We start from the raw sequence: 8,534 nt of genomic DNA, 5'->3' as shown, positions 1-8,534 counted from the left end.
CTATGTTTATAATTATGTTAAGTTATGTATGTTATGGATCCATAAGTAAATCGCATAGGGATATCTTTATGATGCCTCATCAGGGGAGATCTATAAGTTGCCTAGAGTGCATGACACATATCATGTTTTAAGTAAAAGTCCTGAGAAACTTTTGTATGAGCTGGGCACATTAGATTTGGTGGGTTATTTGTGACAACTCCATCCTACATGAAATGTTTGTGATGTGAAAATACATTTGAATGATGCATTGCATATGTATGAAATGAACGATATAATTAATGTTCGTTATTTTACTCACTGAGCTTACTTAAGCTTACCCCTTTCGCTTAACCCCCAGATGCAGGTTTGCAGAGAGTTCTTATTAGAGAGGTCATTAGAGATAGTTTTAGGGCCCTTTTATATATATGATGGATAGCTAGATGGACATGTAAAATGTGAATGGATAGTACTGTGCTAATAATTATGGAAAGATTCGAGTTATGTAATATTTTAAGTATGATGTTTATGTTAACTCTTTTTGGAGTATACATGCTAAATCATTACGCTTTAGCATTTTATGTATGTTAAGGTTCAAATTCTAAACTAAATTTATGTTATAAATGTCTAAGTATGTATGGGAATACTAAAGTGTAATGGTTTGGAATATCAGAGCCCTAGGTTAGATAAGTCAACCTAGATTCTAGTAAAAGTATAGAATAGAGGTGAAAAGAATTATGTTGACTAGCACAGTTAGGAAAATACATGTCTAATAGGGTTGAGTCCCAGTGTGTTATATGATAAATGTTATGTGTACATTAGGTTTCATGTTATGCCTAATTATATGTTGCGTGTTCATGTGACTCCACATGAACTTTTTATGCTCTAAAGAAATACGAGGTTCAAAATGGTCCGCTATGTTGATCGGCGCTCTACCTGAGAATGAGGGTATTGGAGCACTATCTGCTAACCCTCTTATCTGGGAAAGAGCAAGCATAAGTGGAAAGGAAGAATCTTTAAGAGGTCCTAAAAGGTCCTTTGAAGTAAGCAGAGAAGCTATTCATGCACCCAAAATGTCGATAGATGCACAAAGGGGTTCTCATGGCTTCTCTTAACAACATAAAAATCCTGAGCCTTCCAATATGGGAAGGATGGGAGAAGACAATTTTGTGGAATGAGGAGATGATTTAGAGTTTGTATCTCCTCCACAGCTAGGGTTAGAGTATGGGTTTTTATCTCCTCCAGAGCTAGGACCAGAGTATGGTTTTGGGTATTAATATCCTCAATAGGGAAGTTTTAAAAATCCTGGGTCTATAGGCTATCCCGAATATCTTTCTTTTATGCCCTACCTACCTCACTTGCCACCATATAACCCATATCCCATATACCCTCCATAACAATACCCCTAAAGTTCTTCAACCACCATGGGAACTCAAAATCCCATGGACGGAGTTACAAGAGAGCATGTACCACCACCACCATCCCCTGCAGCCCTTATAGTTCTTACACAAGAGACCGAGAGAAGTACTAAAGGTAGAGCAAAGATAATGGACTATTTAAAGCTGGATGCCCCCAAGTACAAGGAAAGAGATGATCTTTTCGAGTACGTTAAGGTGATTAGGATGATAGTCGATGAATTGGAGGCAAGTGACAGTAGGGTCATTTAAATGGCCAATTTTGCCTTAAAATGTAAGAAGGTAAAGGATTGGTACAAACCTAAGTTACTAACAGGGTCGACAGTATAACCTAATCATAGTTTGTGGCAAAGTTTATCAATTGGGCTTTCCTATAAAGCTTTAGGGAACTGAAGGTGGTGGAGTTTGAGCAGTTGAGAAGGACTGCTGATATGGGTGTTGATGAGTATACAGATAAGTTTGTTGATCTTCTACAGTATGTAAGGTAAGAGTATGATACTGATAAAAAGAAAGCAAAGAGGCACACTTAAAGGTTGCACTCTAGATACTCCTTATTGATTTTAGTTGCAGAAACCCATAGTTTCCATTCGATAGTAGATGCTATAAGAAAGATGGAAGCTGGGCTAACATTGAAAGGAGGAACTGAAAAGTACAAAAGCCAAGCAATCCACAATTCCTAAGGCTACAGATGTAGGGAGGTTTAGACATTTGACCATAAGGAAGGGAAGTTTGGTAAAAAGCAAAAAAAGAATAAGTTTTGGAGTAGAATCAAGGTAGGCCTCAAAATGGAAAGTGGATCTAGTTTGGGGTTAGATACCTCTGGTTGTGTAAGATGTGGGAAGCTTCATCAAGGAGTTTGTAGGTTTGGAACCTCCCAATGCTATAGATATGGTCAGAGGGAACATATTTAGGGAGTATCCTAACATGGAAAAGATGGCTTCTCAATAAACCAGGTTAGGCAGTGTGGCTCAACCTGCAGCGAGACAGACTTCTGTGAGGCACTCATTAAGAAAGGAACAGGGTAGAGGATGAGGTACTTCTTCCTCTACAGCAACTTCACAAGGGAGGGGTTTGACAGCACTGGCACAAATTTTACCATGACATAATAAGAAGCCAATACAACACTGTGGTGTTAAGTAACCTTTATATTGGAAGTTTTACTATGCATTTTGATTGATCTTTGTGCATCTCATTCTTTTATTAACCCCGAAGTGGTTCTAAGATTGGGTTTAATAATCTCGAGTCTACAATGTCCATTGCTTGTTAGTGGGACCAAATGTGATCCTTCAATTATGTAGATTATATGTTATACTTGTCTAATGATGGTGGAGGATAAATGCTTTCCAACTGACCTAGTGGTCATAAAATTGATAAATTTTGATGTCATTCTAAGGATGGATTAGCTCTCAGCCAATTATGCCACCTTAAACTATAGGAACAAGGTAGTAAGGTTTAGAGGACAAGATCGGTCAAAAGTAGTTTTTTAGGGAGATCAAACATCATCAGTAAAGGGGATGATCTCCACAATGCAAGCAAGAAAGATACTCCGAAAAGGATGTAGAGGGTTCCTAGCCCATGTTAGAGAGGTTATAGAGAACAGAAGTGGATCAGGAGCAATTCTTATGGTAAAGGAGTTTCCATTTGTGTTTTTAGAGGAACTACTTGGTTTGCCACCTGATAGGGAGATAGATTTTAAAATTAATCTAGTGTCTAATACTAGACTCATATCTATTCCTCTTTATAGGATGGCTCTTACAGAGTTGAAAGAGCAACTGTAGGAATTAGTGGATAAGGGATTCATCTGACTAGGTACTTCTCCTTGGGGTGCACCAGTACAGTTTATAAAGAGAAGGATGGATCTTTGAGGATGTGCATTAACTATAGGCAGTTGAACAAGGTCACTAAAAAGAATAAGTACCCTCTGCCCTGTATTGATGACTTGTTTGATCAGCTAGATAAAGCTAGTTGTTTTTTAAAGATAGATTTGAGATTTGGATATCACTAGTTGAGGATTAAGGAGACAGATATTTCAAAGACTGCATTTCAAACTAGATACGAGCATTATGAGTTTCTCGTGATTCCATTTGGGTTAACAAATGCCCCATTTCATCCATGGATCTCATGAATAGGGTGTTCAAGCCTTATTTGGATCAATTTGTGGTCATCTATATTGATGGCATACTAGTGTACTCTAGGAGTTCTAAAGGGCATGCACAACATCTAAGAATGGTTTTTAGATGTTAAGGGATCACCAATTGTATGCAAAGTTCTCTAAGTGTAAGTTCTGGTTAAAGAGTATATCCTTCTTAGGGCATGTTGTGTCAGAGAATGGTATTAAAATGGATCTTAAGAAGGTTCAAGTAGTAGCAGACTGGCGAAAGCCAACTACAATGATAGAGATCAAGAGTTTCCTAAGTTTGGCTACCTATCATAGAAGATCTATACATGATTTCTCCAAGATAGTTGCTCCAATGACTAGGTTAAGTCAAAAGAATAAGAAGTTTGAATGGAGTGATGGATGTAAGGAGAGTTTTTAGAAGCTTAAAGGGTGTCTGATTTTAGCACCAGTACTGACTTTGCCTACAGGCAATGAAGATTTGACTGTTTATTGCGATGCCTCTAAAGTGGGATTGGGATGTGTTCTTATGAGGAAGGAGCTTATGCTTCAAGATAGTTGAATAAGCATGGAGCAATTATCCCACTCATGACTTAGATATGGAAGCCATAGTCTTTGATTTAAAGATGTGGAGACATTATCTTTATGGTGTAAAATGTGAGATCTTCACAAACCATAAGAGTCTATAGTACATTTTTAAGTAAAAAGAGCTTAATCTCAAATAGAAGAGATGGGTAAAACTACTCAGTGATTATGATAGTACAATCCAGTACCATCTAGGAAAGGAAATGTTATTACAAATGCCCTTAGTCGGTAATCATTTGGTAGTTTGGCTTATATATCTGTAAAAAGATGGCCTATCTAAAAGGAATTGCACCAGCTGATTGGAGGAGGGTTACAGTTGGAGTTATCAGCTAAGGGTACCTGGATAGCTCAGATGAAGGTGATCCTAGTGTACCTAAGGCAAATAGCAGAGAAACGGCATGAAAACCCTGAGTTGGTAGAGATAGCAGAAGCAGAACATAAAGGTAAGATCAGTGAGTTCTAGTTCAATGGGAAAAGAGTATTAAGGTATGGCAATAGGTTATGTGCACGTAATGATATCCAACTTAAGGGAGACATTATGAGGAAAGCTCATAATGCTGAGTATAGTGTGCACCCTGGAGCCATCACAATGTCTCAAGATTTAAAGAAAGGGTATTGGTAGCCTTCCATAAAGAAGGAGATTGCAGAGTTTGTGTCTGCCAAAGAGTGAAGCTGGAGCGTTAGAAGCCAGTAGATATGCTCAATCCACTACCCATTCTAAAGTGGAAATGGGAAAATGTGGCTATAGACTTTGTTGTGGGGTTACCAATAGCCTCCAATAGACATGACTCCATATGGGTTATAGTGGATAGGTTGACCAAGATTGCTCACTTCATTTCTAATAGAGCTAACTATTTGGTAGATAAGTTAGCTTAGGTCTATGTGGCAGAGATAACAAGGTTGCATGGATCTCCAATGACAATAATCTCTGACAGAGGATTGCAACTCACATTAAAGTTTTGGCACTGTCTTCAAAACAATTTTAGCGCTAGGTTAGACTTCAGTATAGCTTTTCATCCTTAGACAGATGGATAGTTAGAAAGGACCATACAGAATTTGGAGGATATGCTGAGAATGTGTGTACCTGACATTGGAGTATCATGGAAAAAGTACCTTCTCTTAGTTGAGTTTGCATACAACAATAGCTATCATTCTAGGAGAAAGTGTAGGTCTCCTTTGTGTTAGGAAGAAGAAGGTGAAAGAGCTGTAGTGGGAACAGAGTTGATGGAAATCACCAATCAAGCCATGCTTTCGATCAAGGTAAGGTTAACGACACCAACCAGTAGACAAAAGAGTTACACAGATCTCAGTAGAAGAGAAGTGGTTTTCCAGGAAGGGGCATGGTGCTTCTGAAGGTATCTCCAATGAAGGGTGTCATCCGATTTGGAAAGAGAGGCAAACTAGCTCTAACGTACATTAGGCTATATGAAATGTTGTAAAAGTTTGAAATGTATCTTATAAGTTAGCTTTGCCACCAGAAGTGGAGAGAATCCATCCAGTGTTTCATGTTTCTATATTGAGAAAGTTTATGTCAAATCTGAATAAGGTTATAAGTGAACCAGGCATGAAAATTTAGAAGATCTTTCTTATGTTGAATAACCTGTTTAGATTGTAAACACTCAAGTAAGGAAGCTAAGGAATAAAGAGATACCTATAGTCAAGGTGTTACGAAATCACTACAACATGGAAAAGTGCACGTGGGAAACCCATGGTTCCATGATATAATAATGTCCAAACCTTTTCTAAGTATATTCTATATATTTTGTATATTATGCTTGTAATGCTATGTTTTTATGTGTTTGTTTTAACATTCTGGATGAATGTTCTTAAGGGGGGAGAATGTAATACCCGTCATTTTTCGATGTCAGAATATCAATCCTTGATGGAATACTCTAGTGAAAATTAAAACTTCACCAATAAGGAAGTGGTAGTAAGATGTGAAAGTTTGTTCGTGTATGTGTGTTTGAGATGTTCAAAATGTATTTAGAAATGAAAAATGGTTTAAAGGTTTTATTTCCTAAAAGTTTTAAAAGTGACTCTTTTGGGCAAAGGAATTTCAGTAGCCGAAGGATGGACTTTTGGTAGCCGAAGTCCTTTTTATGATTCAAATGCATATTTGGACAGAACGGACTCTGGCAGTTGAAAGTATGGATTTCAGTAGCCAAAAGTCTCTCGACTCTCAAAGGTATAAAAGGGACCAAACCTCGTTTTTCTACCCAAAACACTTGGGTTTTTCTTCTTCTTTTCTTTCTCTCAACTTTAGGGCAAACAAGAAGCTCTTTAAAGAGGTTTTCTTGAGTTTTTAAAGATCTAGAGATGGATTCTTCCATTTAGAAGTTTGGAAGAGTAAATTCAAACTTTGGGGTTTTAGTTCTCTCACCTCCAAGCTCCAAGAAAATAGGTAACGTTCTTTTCTTCTTGATCTAATAGTAGATCTAAGAAAGTTGTTGAGAGATTAGGTTTCTCTAACTTCAATTTCATGTAAAGTTGCTTTTAAGATGAGTTTTGGCAAGTTATGCATGTTTGAGTTTGGTTTTTGTGATTTTATGTTGAAATTGTGTGTTTTATTGTTAGATTAGTTATGTTTAAGTGTTATGAGCCTTAAATGGCTACTTCACTTGATGGATTGACTAAAATCCATGTATATATTATGTTTGTTAGTAGTATGCCCTAGAACATATCATTTTGTATGTATCTTGTATATATTTTATTAATAAAAGGCAATTTCACTTTTCTGTTTACATAATATATTTATGTGTAATAGAAAAGGTCCATTGATATTTTGTTAGAAATTCTATTCTTAAGTTGTTAAGAATATGAGTGACAGTATTTCTAGTACAAAGTATCATAAATTGGTTCACAACCGAGGATACTTTACAAAGGACATGACTTATCCAGAAAGATTGTAATCATGTTTGTTCCCAATGTATTTATATGAGATATAAATAAGATGGAGTGGTGAGTCTCATGCCACGTAACAAATATGATAAGCACTTATACATGATAAGTAGGCCGAACCAGTGATGCTTATGATAAGCACATGGAGTTTACTCTTGTCAATGCATTGTCATATATCATCATATCAGTGTATATACTCTTTAGACCTGAGATAACACAGTTATCTTGTATATAGGTGGTTTGAATTTGATACTGCTTTCATACTTGTACTATGTAAGGGTATATGGGCATTTGTTGGCTCCTACTAGTTATATATAGAGATAGGTGTTGATCAAGATGGAATCCGTTACCCTAAGTAAATAAGGATAAAATCCTATGTTCATTTAATTATTCTTAATGTTTCAAGTTCCTGGCCAGGACAACCAAATTTAGTCAGAAAAGAGTTTCTGATAAGAAAATCTAATTAATCAAGAACTAGAATTAAAAGAGAACATAATGTTCATAGCAAATGGGGTTTGACATTAACCATGACTCCAGCTCGAATTGGGATTTTGTAACGGAGAGATTCTAGTGCATGGTAACATATGATTAAAGGTTCATTTAAGGTATTCTTTATTACTGATTGGGTGGCCATGGCATACTATGCTAGGTGTCAACCATGATCTATGAGATGCCTGAAATGATTTAGAGAAATCATTTACGATAAGAAAGAGTTCTAATGATATTAAGAGTTAATATCATTTCTCATTGCTAATAAGTAATGAGCCTAGTAAGTCACATATCTACACAAGCTAATCACCATTTAAAATGTGATTTAATTGATTAATTAAAGAGTTTAATTAATTAATTAAAGATGTTTGGTTTGCAATAAGATTGCAAAGTCCCTAGCATGACTTGATACCAAATCTAGGTTATTGGATGTATAGTATAAATTAAATTTATATTTAATTTGATTAAATATGAATTTAATTATGAAAAATTAATTATTGGAGATTAATTAATTAATTAATTTATATTTGATACAAATTGATTTAAAGAGCAGAAATTATGATTTTGGGTTGAGAGCTCAAATTAAAGAGTAAGGGCAAATTAGTCTTTTCACATGGTGACATGTGGCACCATGAGATGGTGACACATGGTACCATATGATCTTGCCACTTGTCTTCCTATGATGGAAGACCACATGCCATGATTTAAATAGAGCTTGACACTTGGCTTCATAGGATTAAATCAAAGAATAACAAGATGGGATCTTGTGATGACATGTGGCAAGGGAGTTAGAGTTTGACTTAATTATATAAAGAAAGGTTATAAAAAAAAAAAAATCAGCCCACTCTCTCTTTTCTCTCATGTTGGATGGCAACATGGAGTTCTCTTCTCCTCTTCAACTTCTCAATTGATTCAAGGGAAAAACTTTGATTTCCTCTTGAACTAAAAATAGTAGAAAGCGTTTCTAACACCCATTTATACAACTTTCATAAAGCATAAACTCTATCTCAAAATTGATTGACAAGGCTTAAGAAGCCAATCTAGGGGCTGCCATT

This window comes from Hevea brasiliensis, chromosome 1 (assembly GCF_030052815.1).
Source record: "Hevea brasiliensis isolate MT/VB/25A 57/8 chromosome 1, ASM3005281v1, whole genome shotgun sequence".
Taxonomy (NCBI): Eukaryota; Viridiplantae; Streptophyta; class Magnoliopsida; order Malpighiales; family Euphorbiaceae; genus Hevea; species Hevea brasiliensis.
Note: the sequence above shows the minus strand (reverse complement) of the source record.